The sequence below is a fragment of the Callospermophilus lateralis genome, chromosome 11 (assembly GCF_048772815.1).
Source record: "Callospermophilus lateralis isolate mCalLat2 chromosome 11, mCalLat2.hap1, whole genome shotgun sequence".
Classification (NCBI taxonomy): domain Eukaryota; kingdom Metazoa; phylum Chordata; class Mammalia; order Rodentia; family Sciuridae; genus Callospermophilus; species Callospermophilus lateralis.
The window spans coordinates 101,098,382-101,124,569 of NC_135315.1; the positions used below are offsets into that span (position 1 = coordinate 101,098,382).

General features: G+C 43.9%; 1 pseudogene; it reads right to left on the bottom strand.

Annotated features, from left to right (window-relative positions):
• Positions 1-4,009: 4,009 nt before the first annotated feature.
• Positions 4,010-21,840, bottom strand: LOC143409407 (hexokinase-2-like; annotated as a pseudogene).
• Positions 21,841-26,188: the final 4,348 nt, after the last annotated feature.

The window sequence follows — 26,188 nt, forward strand, 5'->3', positions numbered from 1 at the left end:
TACCAAACCCTGGTAATAGAAAAAGAATGTTACTGTCCCAAGAATGAACAAAAGAGATTAATTAGAGAGATGGAACACTCAGAAATAGAACCGTGCAAGCCTAATATATTTTAGAAAAGTTGTCCCAAGCCAGTAAGAAAAGATATAAATCACTAGTAACATGGGAAAAGAAAAACTAGATCCTATTTAATATTCTATAGAAAACAAACTTCCTCAAGGGATTCATTTATCCTTTAAGGCAAAAAATTACCAATAAATAAAATTAACAGAAGACCATTTTAGTGACTTAAGAGTGAGAAAATTCAGAAAAACCAACTATACAAACAGTAAGCAGGGGTGGTGGCACACACCTGTAATCCCATCAACCCGGGAGGCCAAGTTAGGAGTATCAAAAGTTCAAGGCAAGCCTCAGCAACTTAGCAAGGTCTTAAGCAACTTAGTGAGACCCTGTCTCAAACTAAAAAATGAAAAGAGCTGAGAACGTGGATCGGTGGTTAAGAGCCCTTGGGTTGAATTGCCAGTACCAAAAGAAACCCCCCAAAACTGTGAACTGTAAACAAAAATGATAGGTGGATTTGATTACTCCAAATGAAAGGCTTTCTAGTCCACAAAGGACACCATAGACACAATGAACAGGTTAGAAGATACCTGCAATATCTAAAGCTCCTAAAGGATTGATACCTGCATGAAATAAGGAGTTCTAGTGCATCAGAAAGGAAAAAGAACACTGGTTGAATACAAATATTAAAAGGGAGTCAACTAAGGGAAATCCAAAAGCAAACACATATAAATAAATGCTGAAACCCACAGTAACCAGAGAAATGTACATGCAAACAACAATAAGATTCAACTTTACACTCATAAGATTAATAATGAATAGATGTCTAGACAATGCCAAATGTTAGTGGAGATTTGTGCAGGCGACTGACAGCAGGGACAGCCTTTCAGGAGGGTAAGCTGGTAGTATGGGGGTCAAATGTGGCAAATGCACATCCTATGATCCAGCTGTCCTGCTCTTGGGTAGATGCCCAGAGAGATGATCACAAGAATAATTATGCGGTCATGTGCAAAGAAATTCATTGCAGTGACACTCATTGCCATGTTTGTGTATCCAGAGTTGAGTCAATGCACATGACCACTTTAAAGAAGATGGATGGGAACACGGAATGAGTATATGCACACAATGGGATATTTGTGGCAATGGGAAATAATGCATTAGCTGAGCACATGACACCCCTGGGCCTTTGAAAACATGGTGCTTTGTGAGGTGGGAGACAGAAAGAGACTTTTAGCTAATAGAATTGGTAATTTTTTTAAAAAAATGCACACAGAGCCTGGGGATGTAATTCAGTGATAGAGCATTTGCATAGTATTTGCAAGGCCCTGGGTGCCATCCCCCAAGAATCACAAACAAAGACACATAAAATTAAAAAGCATCAAAGAAATATATGCTTCATCAAAACACATACAAAATAAGTTTCACATGGAGCACAATGGTTGGCATTTGGAAGTGGAGAATATTAATTAAAAAAGAGAGTGAGGATGAAAGGAAATATGAAAATAAAAAAGCAAGAAAAGTTTGTGCAATGATGAAAAATTACCCTGACAGGATAAAGCAGTGGCCTTCTGCTCCTGGGGGCCCAAGCTATAAAGAAAACAAAGCAACCAAGAAAGAAAAAGTTGGATGGTCTTGGCTGAATCCAGAAAAGATATTTCTAAGCTGTAAGTAGGTGGTGTAAAGACCTTCTACTTGTTTGAAGGGAATAATTTCCCCATGGTGAGGGATGGAGCATGAGCATGGAGAATCCAGGGTTCTGAGACCCTCTCATGCAGGAATTCATCTTAAGAAATTTAGAAAATTATATGCTGAACATCTTGTCTAGTATTAGGATCTGGGGAGAATTAAGGGTCTATGCCACTCCAAACCCCCACCCCACAAGGGAAATGACAGAGTAGCTCTTCTGAGGCTTTAAGGGAACCCACAGAGACCCAAGGGCAGGTACCAACATTGCACTGAGTAGCCAGGCTAGAAATGGCAGATAAGGCCAAACCTCCCAGATGCCCAGTGCGGTGGGAAACCTGTGGGGAGCTGCTGAGGAGGAGGCTGCCTGCCTTTACCACAACAGATCATTGAGGCAGAGGGGACATTCAGGGAAGTCCACTACACCTGCTGTCATATAGTATTGTTTTTAACAATAATAGGATCATAATATAGTTATAACCCTGGGCATCATGGAGGATTGATTTCAGGACTCACCAAGGATACTAAAATTCATGAATGTTTAAATCCATTATATAAAATGGTATAGTATTTGCATATAACCTCCACATATCTTCCCATACAGGAGAATGTAGATGTCTAGGCGGGTTGTAATACCTAATATAATGTAAATAGTTGTTATATGTACTGTTCCAGGAATGATAAGAGCTTACATGTGCAAATATCAAGGCCTAAGTACATTTTCAATTCTCAATCCGTTGGATCCCAGGATGCAGCTCCCTCAGAGGGCAACTGTTCAGGTTCTAACACACTGGGGCCATGAAGCAGCATCCTCTGAACATTGTCCTTATTATTAAATATTCTTCTATAATGCCTATGATATTCTTTGATAACTCCATATAATGGTCTAATCAAAGACCATAATGTAGGGCACATGCCAGTTACTTTGCTAATTGCTGGGGTCCAAGTCATCCCACCCACCTGCTCTTTATCCCATTTCCCAGGCGCCCTTTACCAACTAGGTTCAGCCATCAGGAAACACTGCAGAACACTAAAAGGTGGGAGGGAGAGAAACCCTGGTACCTCTACATCCCCCACCCAGTTTTGTGGTTCCAGTTACTGCCTCTTCACTCCCCGCCACCCCAGCTTTTGCACTATGATCTAGGCAGCAGGATAGAAGCACCTTTTCCTTTTTTTTTTTTTTTGTTTCAGGGATTATATCCAGGGGTGCTTAACCACTGAACCACATCTGCAGTACTTTTTGTATTTTATTTAGAGACAGGGTCTCACTGAGTTATTCAGGGACTTGCTAAATTGTTGAGGCTGGCTTTGAACTTGTAATCCTCCAGAAGCAGCTTTTTTTTAGTTGTCAATGGACCTTTATTTTATTTATTTCTATGCAGTGCTGAGAGTCAAACCCAACGCCTCACACATGCTAGCTTGGCAAGCGCTCTCCCACTGAGCTACAACTCCAGCCTCAGAAGTAACTTTCCTTGATGTCATAATTTCTGGGTTGCTTCTCTGTAGTATTTGGCTTCTCCACTTTCCATCACCTGTATAATCACATCACTAAATTATAATGTTTGGAAAAACTGGAGACAATTGTTTTTAATATCTAGACCCTGAAACAGGGTGAGCCAGTTTATTTTTAGCTATTATAAACCATATAATGGTCAGAAACTTAGTTTCCAATGTGTATTTCCTTAGCACAAATTCCTGGAAAATTATGCAAAACCTAGTGTGTGTGTATATATATATATATATATATATATATATATATATATATATATATATATATATATATCTCACCTATTTCCCACTGAACATGTTCTACCAATTTATACTTTGACCAGTTTACCAACTTATACTCCCATGATCTCACCACTTTGTTAAAAACAATAGGAACTAATTTTTATTTTTTCTTTATCATTGGCTCTATTATTCTCAGCCTTGATCATTTTCCTTTCTCAGTTATTGTCAAGCAATGTTCCACAGAGATGTGGAATTCCAGGAGGAGGGCAGGGTGCTAAGGATTATTATTATTATTTAAGTTGTTTGAGAACCAATGGGAATGGTTGTGACCAGTATGAACAGTCCTGGCGTCTGTATCTCAGGCCAAGACTTGGGCACAAAACTTTACAGTGAATGTAAAAAAAATCCCAATCCGACGGGGTCCTCTCTGCCAAGGAAAAGCTGAGGGGACTGTGTCTCTGACACAAGAAGATAACTCCTTATAATTTAAAACAGGGAAGAGGGGGAAGCAGAGAAGTCCCTTCCGAATTCGGGGTTCTATCGCTGACAAGCCTCACGGATGTGACAGACCACTGCAGTGATGAGCGCGGGCCCCCTTCCCGCTGCCGTCCTCTGACTCGAAATGACACTTCACATTTGGGAACCAGGTCCTTCACAGTTTCATGCATGACTTTGGCAAAACTGGAAAAAGGAAGAGAAAGACAAAAGAACAAAGCACCTTAGTCATGACAGATTTGTGTGCTCAGAGGTGAGAAGTAATGCTGGCAACCCACGAGTAATTAAGAGGAGGAGCATGACAGATACCCTGTGGGTCTATTTATTTGAACCAGAAAATTAAGCCTGGGAGATGCTAATAATCTGTCCAAGTTCAACATCACAGTGTACCCATTTAGCTCTTAGCTCAAGGGAGCTAAGATTTCACTCTAGGACAAATGCCTTGGGATTCTGGTGAACTGTGCTCTTAAAATTAATCAGTGAAAGAAGTTCAACAGTCCTGTGAGCCACCTATGAGTCTTGCAGAAGTGTGTAACCTCCTCTGCAGGGGAGGACCAAATCCTGTGCATGTGGTTTTTATATTTTCCAAGGGTTATTACTTCACATCAAACCTACACTGACTCCAAAATGCCATTGAAGGCAAGAGGGGCAGATGTATAGTGTTTCTGTTAGGACATTACAGAGATCACAGATCATCTTCATATGGGACTGGAAAAAGAGACAGTCACCATCCAACCCATCCTAATCCAAGAGGGTCAGGATGCCTTCTCATCTGTGAAGCTTAGGATGCCCAGTCCCAGGGTTAGGGGTTAGGTTTCCATGTCTGCTACAATTTGAATCTAAATGTCCCTCATGTAAGAGGTGGGAGGCTTTTAGGTCACTGGGGCTATGCCCTTGGAGGGAATTGTTGGACTCTGGTATCCCTTTTTCTTTCTTTTCCACTTTCCAGTCACAAGGTGAGCAGTTTGGCTCCACACACACTCCTGCCATCATGTGCTACTTTTCCACGGGCCCCAAAGCAGCAGGGGCAACCAGTCTTGGACTGAAACTTCCCAAACTGTGAGCCAAAATAACCCTTTCCTCTTTATAAGTTGATTTTCACATGCATTTTTTGACAGGAAGAGAAAGCTGAATAAAAGTCCCTTTCCCAACCCTCTTCTGGAGCCAAGACTCCTATTTTTACAATGAGACTTATCACTGAGGAGAGGGACTTGGATTTTTGGAGGTCCCCCTCTTTTCACTAATAGTGCAGACTCAAAGAACCTCTTAGGTCATTAAAATAAATGTGGTGACAGCTCAACTCATTATATCATAATAGCTAAACTATGGAACCAACCTAGGTGCCCTTCAATTGATGAATGAGTAAAAAAAATTTAAAAAATTAAAAAAAAAAAAAAAATATATATATATATATATATATATATATATATATATATATATATGACAATTACTCAGTCTTAAAGATAAATGATAGTATTTGCTGGTAAGTGGATGGTGCTGGAGAATAAGTTAAGCAAAATAAGTCAATCCCAAAAAACCAAAGGCTGGTGTTTTCTCTGATATGTGGATGCTAATTCACAATAAGGTGGTGGGTTATGGGGACAGGAAGGATAGTAGAATGAATCAGACATTACTACTCTATGTAAATATATAACTATAAAACCAATGGGATTCTACATCATGTACATCTAGAAGGATGAGAAATTATGCTCCAACTATGTGTGATGTATCAAATTGCATTCTACTGTCCTGTATAAATTAAAATAAAAATTACAAAAAAATTATCAAGTAGCTGCTATGTAGATAGTGTATAATACTGTCCAAATATATCGAAACTATGTTTATAAATAAAAATGTTGATATAAACATTTTGATTTAGGAAAAAAAATACACAAATGTGGGGAGAGGTGGTCACAGATCAATCCAGGATTCTCCACCCTCACTCCACCCCGTGGGTACTGTGCAGGCTGGGCACTGCTCTACTTTTTTAGCTTTTAGCTGAAAGGCTTCCAGAAGAGAGTATGTGGGCTACTTTCTGACTTCAAAATAAATTATAAAAATAGACAAGTGAGAGAAGACAGAAGCAAAATGGTAATAAGAAGGGAGAAAGGAGAAGACAAGGGAAACAAGGAATACAGTTGAAAGAAAGAAGAACTTGATATTCCATATTGAGGGCATGGCAAAGGGCCAGGCAGCAATCCTTTTCAGTGTCACAGGCCATAGGGTCTGTCTGTGTCTACTCCACATGAAAGCAGTCATCGACAGCACATAAACACATGAGTGCCACTCTCTTCCAATAAAACTTGATTTACATGAGCAATCATGGCTATTGATTGCCAATCCCCTGCCCTAGATCATAGGGGGAGAATCTTGCTTGAGATCCAGCATGTTTGCTAGAACATTCACAGCAGCACTGTTTGTAATATGAGTCAAAATCTAGAAATAATCCACATAGTACACACTTGGGAGGCTGAGGCAGGAGTATTACTCAAGACCCAGCAGTTTGAGACCCTGGACAACATAGCAAGACCCTATCTCCAAAATAAATGAACAAACCATAAATGCTGTGTGAGAAAAGCCAGTCACAGAAGAAGCCATGTGATTCTATTCATGGAAAGTTAAAAAATCATGCTAAATTTCTAGTATATGTTTACTAAACAATATAGATGTGTAACATAGAGACTCGGGAAAAAGAAAAGCAAGAGACTGAGTTGGGGCAGCCCTTATTCCTAGCAGAGGAGGGAGAGAGTGCAATTGCAGGGGGGGGGGAGGCAACACATGTCCAATACTGAACACAGGCCTGATTCTGGTTCTGATTACTGATCTAAAAACTACAAACATTAAAAACAACTATTTAGAATGACCAATAATTTTCTATAAAGTTAAAAGGGGAATGGGGACAAAGACAAAGCGATAAAGGTCTGGGATCAGGCACTCACTGAGGATGTAGCTTGTAGAGGGTCCCATCCACACCCACTGTCACTTTGAGGGTGTCCAGCCCATGGTTTTCCCGTATCTTGTCCACATGGGCAGCCATGCCTGCACCACAGAGCTGGGCTGCCTGCCGTGCCACCCCGGTGCACACCTCCTTGACGATGATGCTGTCATCACAGGTGCTCTCGAGGCCCAAGTGGTGCAGGATGGCACGGACTTGCAGCAGGGCCAGGCAGTCGCTGGGGTGGAAGGGAGATGGTGAGTTGTCACTCAAGAGCAGAGAGGGCTGGAGACCCGCCTCTGGTTGGCTCTTTCATCCTGGGAGGCTCTCCAGGGGTCCGGCCCTCGGGGATCAGGCCCTACAAAGTGGGCCCTGATCACGAACTCAGATTAGTGCTCATCCCGCTGGACCACACCTCACTCTTCCTGAGAGTGACAGGAAATTTTAAAAGAAGGTCCTCATTCTACTTTGTGCAGGGAAGGTAGAACACTGTCACTACAAAACATATCCAAACCCAAAGGAACTTCACTGTCTACTCATTTGGAAATAATAAAGACAGTGGCCATGCCAGCATGTGGCATTTCCAGCTGTAGAACACGTTCATGTCCCTTCTCTCATTGCTGTCCCTGGGTCTTCAGGACAAGCATTAACTCACTAGCATTACACTCCTGCTTGATTTCCATTCCCCACACTGTGCAGTCGCATTCTGCTTGTGTCCTTTTTATGAAATAGATGCACATAAAATTTTAGTGAGAAAATAAACCCTATTTTATAAAGAAAACTATTTTAGAGACCTGGAATCATCTTTTTAACCCATCAACTGAGCAGACTCTATTCACTGGTGCAGATGCCCTTGGGGCCCACTCAGGTCAGTAACCCATTTCCTGGTCTATGCTTTGAGAGTAACCATAGCATTAATTTTTTAAGGCCTCTGAAATTCACCATTCTAATTTGGAACAGAGTTTTCTGCCATTAGATCAGAGGACAGAGGCTTCAATCAAACAAGCCACAGCATAGCATGCTTCTGCCCTGCCTGATGTTTACTTAGTCCTTGATAGAGTGAAGCCTGTCCTCTTTAATCAATCCTCATTGCCTGATTGTTGCAGCCAGCAGTGAAGAAGAATCCCCAAGCCAAGCATGGATGCTTCATCACATTATTTTCCTCTGCACATTTTAATTTACATCCTATGATCAGGTATCTTTCTTGTTCTATTTGACCTAAAAATACAACAATATCTCTGTTCATGGCCCCATGCCATGCTCAGCACTATTGTTCATGTGTGAGCCACTAGACTGACTTGTGTGAGCCCTGCTCTGATCTCACTTGAGCTGTGAAATCCTTCAGCTTGTCAGTCCATGAGAAATACATAGGACATGACCGCATCCTCCTCCAAACCCTAAATAAACTCTCACCTCTCAATCTGAGACAAGAACTTTGTTTCAAAGATTCCCCTTGTCTTTAGCCGCTCTGAGATGCGGCCGCGGAAGAGCAGCCCATGCTTGGTGAAATTGATAAGGTTGTTACCGACAATCTCGCCCAAGTACATGCCACTGATCATCTTCTCAAACCTGCAATTCATGGAGGTTAAATAGGAAGGTGGTGGGATGTGTTGAGACAGAATGGAAAGCGGAGGACAGCATGGTGGGAAAGGAATGCCACTTAATTCACTTGAGCAGGATTTCTAGTGTCCTCTCACACTGATCCTCCATCTTCAGCAAAACTGGGCATGTACTCTCTGCTCACACCCTCCCCTCACCTGACCACCACCACCACTACTCATGGAGCTTTGTGATGCTTGCCCTTGAACAGTTCTGGCAAGAGAGGGTGCTTGACGCTGAATGGCTGGGGGAGGAAGAAAGGATTTGCTCCTGTGTGGGTGCCCCAGCAATGCGGTTTTACCCTGGGAGCAGCAGTGGTCCACTCATCATTTGTCCCTCACAGATTCAGCCCTAGGTTTTGATCCCACCCCCACCTCCACTCTCCCAGGCCTTGTGGTGGAAGCAGCTTCCTCACATTTACTAACTCAGAACTTTCTAAGAAACCCATTGTCATCTCAAGATAAAAAGCTTCCTTGCAAATGCTATGGGGGAGACTCTGATCATTCATTGCTGTCCAGTTCTGAGATACAAGGCCCTCACCTAGTTGGGTGCCTACCTCTGTTTGCCCAGGTTGAACAAAAGATCATCCACAGCCTTGACAAATTCCGTGCGGAAGTCATTCAGGCATCCATTGTCCCTGAAGCCCCTCCACTCCATGTTGACGCACATTCACTCCTCTTCTCCATCCACCAGCTCCACGTTGCACATCTCTTCCATGTATCAGGCATTGCTACCCATGCCTGCCGATCACAGGGACACAAGGTCTCACTCAGATCTAGCCTCCCAGTCATCCAAGACTGTGCCCCCCGCCCCTGTGGGGAGGATGGTTGATAACCTTACCAACAATGAGGCCAACCTCACAGTGAGGGTCTTCATAGCCACAGGTCATCATAGTTCCAACACAGCCACCATGTCCAGGTCAAACTCCTAAGAAGGCAGAAGCAGATACCTAGTCCACAAGTGAACCCCAACATTCTCCCTTCAGACATTTGCAAGGACACTTACATGTATATAAAATACATCTCAAATGCTGTGACTCACTCACTTATTTCAAGTGAGGCTCGCTCAAGGCTTGCATGAAGACTTCCCTAGTTGTGCTGCTATTAAGATTGCCACTTCCCTGCTCACTTTATCTGCTCTCCTTGTCCAACTTCATTTATCTTAGCCCTTAATAACAGTTGCCATTGGATTATGGGTTTGTGTTTGAGAACAAATGTTCTTGTTTTGTTTTGTTTTGCTGTCATTCCTGAATCCCCACACCCAGAACAGAGCTTTATGCACAGTCGACATTCAACCATTGCTGAACTGAGTGATTACATCAATTTTCCTGCCAGCCAAAGCAACTACACTCAATGTTGCCCCTCACAGATCACTTCAGGCATCACGGAATCAATGCATGGGGTCACCTTTACCTCTCGCCTGTGGATCGCTTCCTTCAGCAGGGTGACCATGTCCTCACCCTCGCATCCAGATGCCTTGAAGCCTTTGGTCCACTTAAGGAGGATACTCTAAAAAGCATAAAGAAGACCTCAGAGAAGGGCTGCTGGGTCATTTCTGGGCTCTCAACCTCTTAAACTAGACAGATTTCCTGGAGTAACTAGCCCTCTCACCTACCAGTGATCCTCAACCTAAGGTTGTTTCTAAGGTTGTTGCTTGGATTTACTGAGTACTTCCTGTGCACCAATGCTGGTGCATAACATATGCTACACCATTTATTCCCCACAGCCATCTTTGGAGAACATTTATTATGATCACACCACCTTTTACAGGTAACCCAGGCACCAAGGTGACTTGCCTAGGCCTAGTTTGAAGCTAGGAGCATGACTCACCTCCAGACATGCTGACTCCAATTATTGGCTCATAAGCACTGTGCGAATGTCCCAACACATGTTTCCCTCACTGGGCAGAGCAGTTTTACCCTGTCCCTGTCCTCCACTTAAATCAGAAGGGCCAGTACATAATTAATTTTTCATACTTCCGTATCCAGTGAATGAGTACCTGGCCACAGCTGGGGAAGTGTCTAGGCCTCACACTCCTCCACATTTCTCAGTGAGAAAGCTCTCTAAGGCTTCTCAGAGTCCTTTGTGGGCCCATCTTTAATGTGGCCCTTGACTATGTCACAGGGCCATCTGGAAGTAGATGCCTGGTGGCTTTGCACGTGGAAGAAATCTCTGTTCACTGGAGCCCTCTGTGCTGCCCAATACCAGGAACCAGTGTCAGCACTCCCAGATCCATTTTCCAAGAGGCTGGACCCACCAGTGGATTGTGTGCTCACTACCACCTACTTGTATGGTGTCCCCAGGCCTTGCTTGGTGGTTCATGCCCATCACCTTGGCATCTCATCCACCCGGATGTGTCACACCATGATTAGATCCCAAGAAAATCAGAAGAACAAAGCACATCCCTGTGGAGCCTTGGTTTACACACTCACATCCAGACAAGGGTGTGCTCACCTCCACCCAATTCTCTCATCTGTACATTAGCTTCATATCTCTGGCAAAAGTTCGGCGCTTTAAAATTTATAGAATGTTCAAAAAACATCACTTCAGGTAATCCTTATAAAAAGACACGAACAGGCCCCAACAGCTGGGGAGACTTGCCCAAAGCCAGTGGTGAGTAAGCACAGCCAGAGGCCCTCAGGCCTCCTGAGCACCTGCTAATACCCCATCATCAGGATGACCTCATCGGCTAACAGATAGAATTGTCTTTCCCTTTGTTTGCTGTTCATTTTTATGATCCTAGACATAACATGTGCTCCTTACAGAAAATTGGAACATACAGATTAAGATCCAGCAGGATGACTGTTCTATTCAGATAGACTACTTCTATTCAGAAAGAAACAGTTATCGTACCCAATAAAGTATATAAATACATGATGGTATGAAAAGATAGTGTCTGTTTAAAATAAAAAAAAAATAAAAATTTGTAGGAAAAGTCTGGAAGGACTTTTTTGGAATGTTATTTTTACTTTTCTATTAATCATTTTTTCTTCTTTTCTATATAATGTAGATATTATAATTCTCAAAAAATTACAAATAAATAAATAAAACCTCTCCCCATCAAGTCATTCTTCTAATTTGCTCCAAGTACTCCTCACCTCCTCCAGGACTGCACTCAGATCATCACCTCACTGCGTGTCTTCAGGGCTATAGTATCCCATTGCCATGGTCCAAACAGCAGCTCTTACTTTTCTGAGCTTGCTTCAACAGCCCAGTTTGGAAGCATCTCAGACAGGAACCATGCCTTTTGCACCTGGAAACTGCATCCACAGCACCATAACCCTGCAGCATGCATGCAGGTTTCTACATGACTGGCTAAGTCAGAGAGAAACCACTGTTCAAATAAAAATACTCTAATATCGAAGCCATCAGCCCAGATCCCAGCATTGCCTACTCAGCTGTCCTCCATCTCTTTATGTATTCCTGTCCAGAACATCTGGAAACACCAGATCTTCAATTCCTCTTTCATTCATCCAAGGCAAGTTGAACAGGAATGAGAGGCAAATGTGAGTCTAGAAAGACCAGAGCATCCACATTTACAGGAGACAAAATAAAAATGCCTGCGCCTGTAAGAGCCTCAGGAGCAGGAGAGAGAATTTGAGCTCACGGGATCAAGACATCAGAAAAACAGGATTCAAATATTGGCTTGGCTACTCCCAAGCTAGATGACGTGGAGCAAGGCACCAAGTACCTTTGTAGACCTTATCTTCTTTACTGAAAATTGGGCATATGAACACTTAACATAGATGGTTGCTGTGAGAATTGAATGATATAATGCACATAGGAAGCTAAATATATTATGTGGCATACAAATAAGTGCTTAAAATATGTGAGTTTAATGTTTTGTTTTAGCATCACCATCATCATTCTTCCAAAGAAAGTTGGATCCTAATTAACCCACTTAACCTCCACCAGCCTCAACCAACTTATTCTTATCAATGGGCCCTTCCTCCCCAAGGGTCACTAGTGTCCTTCTTTCACTCACTAAGGTCAATAAAGCCCATAGGAGAGCCCTGTGGGAAGGCACTGTTACCTCATCCAAGCTGTTCTGCTGGCAGGGGAAGGAAAAAGTGAAACCCAGAGGCAGAGACACACCCTTCATGCCCATGTACTCCAAGAAGTCAGTGATGCACTGGACAATGTGGTAATGAGCTGTGGGGAGAAGTTGGAGCACTAAGAAAGAGGCCCTGGCCTAGATGGGCTGCCCCCAACAAGGCCTCAGCAGGAGCTCAAGGTTTCCATCCAGAAGAAATGAAAGCTCAGGCACAAACCCAGAGAGGAGCCTGATCCTGGGGCCCACCAACCTTCTCCACGTCCATGGGTGAACAAGGAAAGAGCTGTCATTGAAAGCAAGAAGCTTCCTGGGCCCTTCTGGAGGCTCCATGCTGCTCATCTCATCACCTGTGCCATGCATGACCTCCTGTTGGATGGAGTAGATCTTGTTGTGCATCTCTACTCCTCGCTGCTTCCCATTTCACACACGCACCAGCAGGACCTGGAAATTGGTTCCTCCAAGGTCCAAGGCCAAGAAGTCCCCTTTCTCTGGAAAACAAATCCAAGGAGGTAATGAGCTGGGGTGACAAAGAGTGACAGTTTATGTACCTTCCCCTGACAGGGGTCACTCTACAGCTTCAGAAGCCTCAGGGGGTGATGGAGTGTGAGCTATATTTAATGATGAAGAAAAAAGATGCCCCAGGATGAGATCTCTGCTGGCTCCTTAGTGACTCTCAAATGAGTCCACATGCTGGGGGCCCAGAAGTCAAAGTGAGCAATGCAGCGCTCTGGGGATGCTGATAGAGTACATTTAAAACTATCTAAATACGCTATTTGTGGCAAATCAAATACCACCTTAGGTTAGATTCCAGACTAGAGAAGAAAAAAGAGAGTGTAATTCTTTAAAAGAATTAGAAGGAAAATCTTTTAAAATGAGAAAAACTTCCACCATTAGGCAATTTCAGTGTGCCACAAGCCTCACAGTCCCCATCCAACACTTAGGCCATCCTAAGGGATACAGTTCATTCCTTTCTTATGGAAGATCAAAACCTGGCTGAGCTGGACAACATTACTTATGTAGAATCACATCAGTAGAAAAAGGGAGCAGGGATCAAACCCTAGTCTCTGGAACCTATACTAACTGCTACATTGGCCTGCTCAGCAATCATTTTCTCTGAATTGGGAAAAGACCTCCATTTATTAGGTTGCAAGACCTACAAGAGGGTTTATAGTGATCTTTTTCTGTAAAGGGACAGACAGGAAACATTTTAAGCTTCGTGGACCACATAGTCTTACTGCAAACACTCAACTTTGCCAGGGTAGTGCAAATCAGTCATGAATGCTGTACAGACCAATGGGCATAGCTGTGTGCTGATAAAACTTTATTCACAAAAACAGGCATAGGCCAAACCTGGCCCAGGTAGTACAGTATACTGACCCTTGACCCGGACCAAGTGATGGTTGTGAGCAGTGGCTCTGGTACCTAAATTCCTGGATTTGAATCCCAGCTCTGACATTTGCTAGTAGTGTGAACTTGGGCAAGTTTCTTAACTTCTCAGGCCTCTGTTTTTTGCCACATACAGCAGTTTGTTAATACACAAAAGTAACTACTAATCTTTAATAGCTAACAAATATTAAAGGAATTAATAGGCATTAAGTGTGTTGATACATAGTAGGTACCAGTAAGTACTGTTTGATTTTAGCTGAGGTATGTCTGGTTGACTCTAGTATTATAGTAATATAGCTTCAAAAACAGGTGGCAGTTCAAATGTCCAAGGCTAATGCTAATGGAGCTCCCTAAGTATCGATGCTAGGACAAAGGCCGGCCAGGTGAGCATCTCTGCTGCATACCTGTGCCATCGGGGGTAGCACACACATAGGTGGGCAGCATCTTCACAGGGGTGATGGAGTGTGTCTCCTTGTTCAGACTTCACTCCATTTCAAGCTTCATCCTCCTCTTGATCTCCAGCAACTGCTCATGGCTCAGTTTTAGAGGCTCCAGGGTCTTCTGGCGGGATCTTTGTTGATCAGCCAGTCGGTAGGCCACCGCCGTCACCATGGCTGCCCTTTTGCCACTGCCATCCTCAGAGCAGAGGAAGTGAATGTTGCAGTCAGGCACTAGCCAACGTACAGCCTTGAGAAGACGCTTGGCAAAACTGTAGCCGCCCAGGTGAGATAAGAGACAGGTGTCCACAGTTAAGGTCAGTGGTATAAATGGTTGCACAGTGGCTCACTGCTTCAGCCCAAAAGTTGGGCCTGCAAGAGCAGAGGCTGCCCTCAGCCTTCTCCGTCCACACTTTCTCATGTTAGGAATCCCTGTATAAAAACTCAGATGACCGCCCTGGTGGGGTTTATCCCCCACTGAAAGGAAAGGACACTTCTAGCAAAACACTGTTCCCTATGTGCAGTCACAAGGAATCTCCTCTGCCCAGAAGATTGCAATCAGCCTCTGCAGTCTAATAGAATCAGGTGGCTCTAACATTACCCATTTTTCATGTTCCATAACTCATTTTATTTGAAGATGTCACTTCTGCACTCTTGCCTCTCTTTTGCCAATTTCTGCCAACCATCTCAAGGTATCGGAACAGCTAAAGATAACATGTTATGTTAGGCAAGAAACTCTCCAGGTGATGACTGCTTTGAGGTATTGCTTTGCTATTCCAAGTGTGGTCCATGAGCCAACTGCCTCACTGGAGGCTGTGAGATGCAGGATCTCAGGCTCACCTCAGACATTCTGAACCAGAATCTGCCTCTTAAGATCCCCATGTGATTCATGTGCACATTAACTAAAGTTTGGGAGGCACTGAGCTAGGAGATTAGGGGACCTCAGAGCTGAGACCTTTCACAGTGACCAGCTCAGTTAATGATGGCATATAGACCTGGCACTCATGTTAGGAGAAATTAAGTGAGTGCAACAAGAGGCATCTTCCAGGTCCCAACTGAAACTTGAATGTCTGGATATATATAACCCAAGGGATCAAAACATGCAGCATGGCATCAATTCAATACCCAAATCAGAGGCTGGTAACCGCCAGTGCTGAGGTGGTCCCTGGCAGAATACATAGCAATAAGAACCACCAAGAATCATAAGAGTAAAGACTGAAACTCTGTCTTATAAAGAAGAGGGTGGCCAAGAAGAGTACCCAGCAGCCAGGGGAGCTCTGAGTCATCAGCAGCCTTCAGAAATCACCTCCACCCACACCAGGAATGACATCCTCCAGTAGCCACTTGCTCCATTGGGAACTATAATTCTACAAAGACCCCCAACGCCTTGGGATGAAAAACAGAGCTGCCCTATGGAGTCACCAGGTCCCAGGTACTCTGGGACCTCCTTCACTCCTGGGCCCAACATGCTGACTCACTGAAGGTGTTTCTCGTAGACGGAGCCATCAACCCCAATGGTGGAGCACAGCCTATCCTTGCCCTTGCTCTCCTTGATACGCCGCAGCACAGCAGCCAGGGTGGCTGCACACAGGTTGGCTGAGTGTGTGGACACAATTTGGCAGATCCAGTGAGTGGCCACACAGTCTTCCTGCAATGGATTCAGACCACCTGAGGTATCTTTCCCAGGCATCACATACACATACACACACACACACACACACACATACTCACACTCACTCACACAAGCCCACATACAGTGCTACCCTGGCTCATTTTTCCTCCAGTAAGAAAAACCAGTATTTCTTTTCTGTGCGCTAATATGAAGATAAGACCTGGTTCATGGACCTTCTGCACTCTTTGCATTTGCAGTTTGCTTGCCTTAGGGTAAACAGACAGAATCTCTGCCTCTATAAACAGTCACCTCTAAACATGTGAATCCAGCTGTGGTGCCTATCTGTTCTCTCTAAAGCAGCCAGAGTTTGTGTCTGAAGATGGTGGGAAAGGGTAGGTGATTTGACACCATAAGTGTCCTTCTCAGGGGAACCAAATGCCTCACTAGATTGAGTACTACCATCCCCTTGGGGTGTAGCAACTTTAGCCACTGTTTAAAGGTTCCATTCAGAACAAAGTCCTTGGAATGCTTTCACTGCTCCTTTTGGCACTGAAATCACCTCCTCTCTCACCTGGTTCCTCAACTAATAGGACCCCCTCTATTCACACGAGGAAATAGCAAGATTGGAAAACTAGCCCCAGCTATAAAGATACTATGGGCCATCCTCACTCCCATCCCCGTCTAGACTATGAGTGGGTGAATATATCTGTGGGCATCCAAGCACCTATTTTTCTGTTTTGAAGTAGGGCTTAGGGTAGTCCCTTTAGAGAACTGCTGATAAGAAAAAAGATGTCAGAAATTCAGGAGAAGAAAAAGGAGATAGATGCAAACAAGTGATAAGGTGCCCCTGTTAATGCCTCCAGGATTTAACCCAGTGTAACAGCCCAAGTCCCTGCATGTGCAGGCCAACTGTTCCCAGAACCCTGAGTCACTTTGGTAGCATCACTCTCAAAATCCACAGGAGCACAGACAAGTAAGTAGAATGAATTCACAGGTCCACCATGGGCCACCTTCAAGACCCTCTTGTGGCCAGGTGACATGGCACATGCCTATAATCCCAGCAGCTTGAGAGCCTTAGGCAGAAGGATCATGAGTTCAAAGGCAGCCTGAGCAACTTAGTGAGGGTCTAAGCAACTCAGCGAGACCTTATCTCTAAACAAATATTTTAAAAAGAACTAGGGATGTGGCTCAGTGGTTAAGCAACCCTGAGTTCAATCCCCAGTACCACCCCCCCAAAAAAAAAGACAATTATGTGGACCTCCTGCTCAAAGAGTCAAAAGCCAATGCCCCATCCATGTTTCCCAAGTGCCTCTCCCCATAACCAGACACTCGGTTATGGGGAGAGGCATTGGGACCAGAAACTTACTCTTCAATATCTGAGACATCTTTGGTTTCAAAGCTGCCTGTGGTAAGCAGTTCTGGGCTGAGCTTCCCCTGGAACAGCAGCTCTTCCTTGGCCATCTTCACCAGGATGAGCCTTACCAGCTCCCCCATGTACATCCCACTGATCATCTTCTCAAACCTGCAGGGAAATACAGACCAAAGCAATAATACACCCCCACCATCAATGATTGCACAACTTTCCTAGGGAGGCAAGACACAAATATGTGAGATTCAGCATGCTTTAGAGGTCATCATGATTAAGGATTAACTTATTCAGGTGTGTGTTGATGTGACAGCTGGGGGACTGCAGGAACTGTGGGATTGGGACTGACCCTCAGGCTGGTGAGTCTTGAACAATGGGAAAAAACAGGACTTAAATAGATGAAACAACCAGGGAGTATAGAAAATTCTGGAACAGACTGAATTTCAGGTAATTTAATTTTGTGTAGGAGAATGTTTTTTAAAATTTCTTCTCTCCAAAAAAAAAAAACTTATTTGAAATAAAATCTCATGTAGAGTCCCAATATTTTTTTTCAAGAGGAAAAAAAAATCAACCTGATTAAATATAGGGCACAAGCCTCTTACAGGCAATTTGTTGATTCCTGAGAAAATTGTGGGGTTGGGGGACAAGTTGGGGCAGGAAGATAGTGAGGCAAGATTACAAGACCAAGTTGGAACAGATCTCAAAGAGTCTGGGGGTAAACACAATGGAAGTTTCTGAGCAGGCTGGTGATAGAAGAAACATGTTTTAGAAAGGCAGAGATCAGCTCCCAACCTGAGGCAGTTTGGTAATTTAATTTTGCAGCACTAGGTGACACTGTTTTCTTTAGAATTCTTCCCAGTGATGACTATGTGGCAGAGGAAATTCAATCTCTTTTGGGCAAAGAAGACCCATTGGTCTCTCAGAAATCCTCTGGGTCTTAGAGAGAGGATGCTCCTAGGGTTACTGGTACTTTCTAGGACTGGCTTCAGTGACAAGGAGGCCCAGAGCAGGGGTGTGGAAGGGAGTTGGACATTACCTACAAAGAGACAACTCAGGCCAAGTCAGGAAGCATAGGAGCTAAGGGACAGGTGGCAGCATTTGTTCCTAGCACAAGGCACATTGAAAATGTCAAAGCACCAACATGGGCACCCGCCTTGGGAGTAACCTGGCTTCAACATTGAGGATTCCACATCTTCACATGTGAAGCTAGTTGTATGGGAGCTAAGGGAAACACCCCGCGGGTCTCTACAGTGTGATGTGCTCATGATTTGGGGGCTATCCCAGCTGACAATTTGAAAGATGACTTCCCAATCCTTTTTTTTTATGGATAAACCAGGAATATGCTGTCAAGACCTGGCTGGCAATTTTGTGTTTTGATACTTCAAAGGGTACAGGGCTCTTTGGAATGACATGGATGTGTCTTATTAATGGAGGCAGGCATTGAGTGAGTGACTTCTCAGCTCATAAACCTCTGGTCACCTATGGCAGACACAACCGGTATGTTCCTAAGTTCAGGTAAATGGACTCATATTCCAACATGTTAAAAAACAACAACAACAACAACAAAAAACTTATGACTTAATGAAACCAAGCATTGAGGAAGAAAGCACTCCCCAGTAAAGCAAAAGGATGCCCACCACTAACCTGGTTTATAGGGCTAGTTTTCCTTTCTAAGTAGAGATCTGTGCGAAAAGACTTCCCAAAACAGTCCCAACACCAAGAAGACCAGAGAGATGCTGCATTGCTGAAAAGGTTTTGTAACTATGTTTAGTGCTTGCAGAAATCCTGTCTCAACATATTCAGAGAATTTTGGCAAATGTGAGAATGAAATAAGGTTGTGTAAGAGTCAAAAGTAACATAAAACCAAGTCTGGCCTGGTTGGAGTGTAGAACATTCAGGTCACAAAATGCTGGGGCCTTTTATTCGATCTACTTCAAGATTATGGTTGGGCCACAGACCCAGGGTGGAGCCCAAAAAGGCTTCTGAGAAGCCAGTTTTTCCATAAGACTTAGTCAGTCTGCACCTGAAGCAGGAGGCCCTGTGACTCTGTGGGTTGCAGTGAACAGACCATACCTGGTCCTTTGTGGGGTGCAGTGGTTGAGAGCTATTAAGGGGCTTTCAAGAACTAGGATATGGCCTTCCAAAGTGAATGTGCTGAAGGATGATCGGGTTTATCACTCACGCTGGTTTTAGAGCCCTCTCAGCAATTTATATTCCCAAATGTTCCCATAATTGGTAGGTGCCTTGGCAAACTTTGGGGGACAAAGTAAGACTATAGAGATGACCTGAAAACAAATCCCCTGTCCCTGAGCAGCCCCAACCTCAATTCCCAACATACCCCCCAACCCCGCCACCCAAAGGCCCACTCACAGTTGCTTCCCAGGGTTCAGCGAGCCCATGTTGATCTCTCGTTCAAACTCCGTTCGGATGTCATTGAGCACGCCATCATCCCCAAAGGCCCCCCACTTTATGTTGATACACATCCACCCCTCATAGCCCTCCACAATGTTGATGTGGCACATTTCCTCCATGTAGCAGGCATTGCTGCCAGTGCCTTACCAAAACAAGGAACTGCTCAAGCACCTCCCTACACGTCCCTCCCCTGCCCCCATCTTCCTCTCACGCTACTGTCCAAGGCTGCTCCATATTAGAATCCCTTCCTGCAGACTCCTGGGCTACCCAATATATGATCCAGAACTCTACTACCCCTAGCTCCACAAGCCTTGGCTTGGCCCTCCAAAGCAACTACATCGTTATCTTCAAATATAACCCAGTCTACAGGTCATTCCCTTCTTTTCAGGCCACTCCCCCAACTGCACATCCGGCTCTCACACCCAGAGCTCACTCACCCACAATGAGACCAATCTCACAATCTGGTCATCATAACCACAAGTCATCATGGTCCCAACTGTGTCATTCACCACAGCCACAATGTCAATATCAAAGTTCTACAGGGATGAAATGGAGGGTTCTGCCCTTCACCATCACAGAAGGGATGGATACAGGATGTGAAGATGGAAAAAAAAGCAACAAGACACACAGTTCAAGTGCAACGGGCTTACTAACCCAACTCAGAGCCAAGGAAGGTTCGAGCTGGAAAGCTAGATCCACACCCAAGTGAACATCGGGCAACTCACTCCCACCCTGCTTGTTCTCATTGTGGAGAACCATTTTCCTGACACCAGCCCTGTGGTCTAGTTTGTAGCCATTACTGCACTAAGAAAAGTCAATCTTGTTGGCTTCTTCTACTTCTTTTTCTTCTCCCTCTCACCTCCCCTCTTCTTCCTTCTCTCTCTCCCTCCCTCCCTTTCTCTTTTTCTCTCTCTCCCTCCCACTCCTATGACAGAACTTTATCTTGTCCACTCTCTGCCCCATTCTACCATCATGTCACCCTCATGCCAACTTCGTTACTTGAAATGATATGAAGTCTTCTTCAGGACTGAAGGGTTTTTCTTGCACCAGGACTAAGATTACTTTCCACCATGTTAATCTCAAAACCCCAAAGGCATCTGATCATATGTAAAATTACTGGGTAATAGCAGAGAAGAAGAATACCTCCCCTTAAGCTCTACAAAAGCTTCTCAGGCTGAGATTGAGCACAGATTTCAGATTGAATCCCAAAGGGCCTGCACACCCGAGGTCCCACCACTCCACACATACCCCTCTCCGCTGGATGGCCACCACGTCTTTGCCTTTCACACCACTGGACTTGAAGCCCTTGGTCCATGAGACCAGGAAACTCTACTACAAAACAACCAAGGAATGAATATTGATTTTCTACAATTAAAACACAGGCCACATTTTGCCAAGCATCATTAGTAGAGCTCTCTGATGCCCAGCTAAAGTCATGTTTGAATTTATAGACTGCCTCCTGACTAGCGGAGGAAAAAGAAACTCAGGATCCTCCCAGGTTCAGGAAAGGAGATCAAATGAGTGATTCCTTCATGATTTACCACCTCTAAGAAATAGAATGAGCAAGCTATAGACTTGCCAAAATAAGATATGTATATCCTTGAATCATTAACTCATGAAGCATCCTTCTTCCAAGACCTTTCATCAAAACACTCAGGATCAAAAGAGTTCCTAGCTTCTCATTCCTGTCACCTTGGGTGGGATTGGGACACTGTGCAATAGGTGTGAAATGCAGAGTAACAAAGAGCACCCACCTCCCCGATACTTTATCACCCCTCAACACCTCCACACACGCACAGTCACCTGGAGCCCAGAACTCTCAATACTGAATCCTTAGCTATAAAATCCCTCAGTGCTACTGCCAATACCACAGCAACATATGGCCACCAGGGAGTTCTTCCCAGTCCTCCCAGCCCCAGGAGCGAAGCAATGCAGCAAGTCTTCTGAAGAACCCATCTTACTTCATCTAGCTTAGTCTGGTGGCAGGGGAATGAGAAGGTAAAGCCCAATGGGAGCTTCTTGTCTTTGATTTGGAGCTTATCCATGAAGTTGGCCAGGCATTCAGGAATGTGGTCAAATAGCTAAGGACACATGATACAGGAAGATGAGCAGGCAGAATGGCACAGAAACTAAGACCTTGGGCTCACAAAGGAATTAGTTGAATTTGTACCAGATCCTCTTCCTTCCCTCTGAGTCTTCATTTGCTTTTCATTGAAGAAATGGGAATGGTAACTGGACTGCCTACAAACAGTTCCCCAAATGATTAAAAGAGTCATTTCATATAAGGGCTTAATACTAGTTAGTACTCATTAAAAGCTGTCCTCCATTTAGACCATTTATCTAAACATCTGTCAAAATAACCCTGAGAGGAAGGGGGAAATTGTGGACAAAGTTATCAGAAAGTCCACGCACGCCCTACAAATAGGACATCCTTTGGTGGCCCTGGCAGACCCTCCAGACACAAATGCCTAGCCAATTATCTTACCAAAAAGGAAAGTTCACCTCACCATCAAGTAGTACTTCAGCATCCCTGTTTCTTGTGACTGGGGGAGTGGTGAAACATTCTGTGTTGGCATTCTATGAACCAACTTAGCAAAAATGAATAACTTTTTTCTATTTTTTCCTCTATTCTAGAAAACTAATCACCTAGGGGCAATCCAAAGAAGTTATCTTTGTTTTCTACTTTCAAAAATGGAAGACTCAGTTCTCTCTGAAGAGCAACAAAGAATAGGGATTTGTGGATGGGCTCTCTCACAACTGTGATCACACTGAGTAGGACCCACAGCTCCTCATCCCTGGAGAAAGCTGTATTCACAATGAGCCAGGTTTTCAATCAGCTCCAAGAAAGCCCCCTGACTTCCTTCTTGGCCATTCAGCACCCTCAAAGAGAAGTTGATGACCCTCCAGATGCTGAGAGGATGAGGCCAGAGGTTTGGGGAACAAAATATAAGGAAGAGGCTGAACACATTCCAAGTGCAAGGTTAACCAGGTGGCAAAAATGAAAAGCTAAGTGGGCGAGGGGGAAGTCGAAAAGAACAACTATTTTTTCCTTTCCAGAAAGAAGTAAAAATTCTACTAAAGATTTTCAAAGAATAGTCCTGGGACAGCAGCACCACCACCACCATCACCTGGAAACCTGTTAAAAATGCAAAATCCAGTCACCCTCCTCCCAAGACCTACCATAGCAGAAATTCTGCTGTGGTTTAAACCACAGAAAATTATTTGCATTTATTTAAAAACTGAAAGGTTGAGGAAAGATTCACAGTCCTGATTGGCTCTCAGATGCCTGGGGTATGGTCAGGAGAAGGCAGCTGGAAGGCAGAGCCAGCCCAATCTGGGAGGGGTGAGTTCTAGCTGGGCTCCCTATGTGGACTCTGTCCCTCTGTCTGATAACACAGCTGATATTGAACCTTCTACCTCAAAACCAAAACATTCTCAAGTATAAGTGCTAAGCTAGGACTGGGGTCTCTCACCAAAGGAGATCACCAGTGTACAAGGGCCAACTTCCTCTAACAGAGGTCAGGTGTTTTAATATGCAAATAGGGTTTCTAGAGATATCTATCTGGAGGCAGTTCTGCTCTTCTATTGGGGAAGTTGATAAGAGAGAAAATATGGGATGTATTAAACAAATTCCCAGCACCTTCTTCCTGACACACTAGTCAATGATATTTAGCACAGTTTTATTCCTCCCAAAAGGAAGTTGCAGCAGCTGTTCAAAGAGACAAAGCAATCTTTAGAGATGAAGAGTCTTTAAAAGGAGAAGTAGAAAGTCACCTTCCCCTCACCAGCCCTTCCCCTCACCAGCTCCCTCTCTAGATGGGAACGCAGAGAAGAAAGGCAGTGAAGATGCTTTAACTACTGCCCTGCCCAGAAAGTAATCACTGGCCATCTGGGGCTATTTCAATTCATTAGAAAATAATAAAAATTAAAATTCAGCTCTCCAATCACAGTAGCCCCACTTCCCAAGTGCTTAATGCCTCAAGAGGCTGACAGCTACAGAATCATGCAGGCCAGATAGAGAGCAGTTCTACCCCTGCAAAAAGTTCCCTTGGCCAGTGCTGGGCTCTATTTTGTATTTTATTTAGAGACAAGGTCCCACTGAGTTGCTAAGCACCTCACTTTGCTGAGGATGACTTTGAGCTCACAATCCTCCTGTCTCAACCTCCTACCTTTTTTTAAACTTGGGAAGAGGAGACCATCTGCTTCCTTGAACTGGAAGCCGAACCCCTTTTCTGTTAGCTGAGGACCTACAGATAAGATGCTGAGAGAAAGAGCTAACATCTTCCTGCTATAAAAAAGCTCAAAGGGTATCACTGTGAGGAGTTTGAAAGTTTTCCTTTTCTTTTTTGGTCTAAGGATTTACTCACTTCCCTTCCCACAAGATACACCTTAAGTATTGTAAGTGGCTACTATTCAGGTTTATGACCTACTGCTTTGAAATGGAAATGATGTGACAGAACACAACTTCCTTTTTGGGGGGATAAAACTCTTTCCACTAAAAATCATTTTGACTAGTGTATCAGGAAGAAGGTACTGGGAATTTCTTTAATACATCCCGTATTTTCTCTCTTATCAACTTCCCCAATAGAAGAGCAGAATTGCCTCTAGAATCTTACACAGGAACTCACTGTGCCCAGGTTCAGAGTTCCTCAAGAAACCTCTGCAAGTTTGGAGTTTGGTAAATTGATCTTGGTTTTAAATAAATTTGCATTTTATTTTTTTTAAAACAATTGACTTTATTTATTTATTTTTTAATATTTGGCAGACACAACATCTTTGTTTGTATGTGGTGCTGAGGATCGAACCCGGGCCGCACACATGCCAGGCGAGCGCGCTACCGCTTGAGCCACATCTCCAGCCCCTAAATTTGCATTTTAAAAATCCATTTATTTTCCTTTACTTAAAATACTCATACATAATACCCCAAAAGGGGTGTAGGAAAAAAAACAGCACCATTAATTTATAGCAATAAAATAACCCCTTAGATTTCCTTTCAGTATTTTTTCCAAATACTTTCTGTCATTTTAGATATATAATATTATTTCTCTTGCTTAGGGCAAAATCAACACCCATATTTTCTTCTAGTTTTATTTCTGTTCCATTTTTATATAGTTTTTTTTTTCATTGATTCCAAACCTTCCTAACAACTCAACAGATCTTCATTTCCATGTAGGTCTCATACTCTTTGGTTTTTGTTTATTAATTTGGGCTAAAACATTTTGCCTATGTATATATATGAAGAACAGAAACTAGATGGTTTAAGAGATTTCCAGGTAAGCTTGTCAAGGAAAATTTCACTCAGATCATAAATGTTTGAAATGAATTATCTTGCTGGATTGGCAGAGATACTCCACTTTGTCTGCTGGAGTCCAACACCCTTGCCAGGCCCTGGGGAGGATTCTACAAGGACTGTGAGGTCCTTATGCCCCTCATGGTGAAGGGTTAGCAATAGGCTACAAAGATGTGATGTGTTAGATGACATAAAAATCCACCCAACACATCTTCAGCAAACTGCAAGCACAGCCAAACTTCAGGTGCTATTTTTGGTTTTGTCTTTTTTACTTGATTCTCAAGTATTTATAATCTGAGGGATGAGGCTCAGAATGGGTGAGGGAGGCAATGGGAAGAAAAGATGACCACATCCCCCATGATGGCCACAGCATCCTGGAGCAGAGTACAAAGAAGCAATTGGAAGTATAGAAAAATAGTTAAGAGTGCCAGTTTATGGGCCAGGTTGTGTGAAATACTTAATATGCATCCTCCTCTCCTCTAATCCTCACCACAGTTTCCATACTCTCATCCCTCTCTTCAGATGAACACACTGATGCTCTGCCAGGTGCCATCATCACTTGCCCCAAATCCCTCAGCCAGATTGCCTGAACACAGGGGCCCAACCTCCTCAACACAACAGAATGGCACAGGTACACGGGGAGCCAGCGGAAGAGACTCACCCCTCTGTGTCTCCCTGACTTTATGCTGGAGCCATGTGACACCCTCCACAGAGATAAAATGCCCACAATCCCAGTGACCCAGACTCCTTCTCCAACCCCAGCATTCAAGCAAAGAAAATAGGTTTACCCTCAAGGCCACTCCCAAAGTCAAATAAAGGATCTAAAAAATACCTTCCTCACTTGCTCTGCTCATAATCAGGAATTCCTTTCCCAGGAGTGGCCTGGTTTGGTAGAAGGAACAGGGAACAGAATTCTGAGGGCTGTCACCTCTCCCAAGCCTTAGGCCAAAGATGTGACAATATTGAAGAGCATTCTACTCCATTTCTCCTCCATGCATTCCTTTTATTATTGAGAACTTGCTGCATATAAAATGTGGCAGGAAGAGCCAGGCTCTGGCCGACAGGGATCCCTACAGCTGTGTTAGTATCCAGGAATGTTTTCATGATAGTGTCTCCAATCTGAGAGCAGTG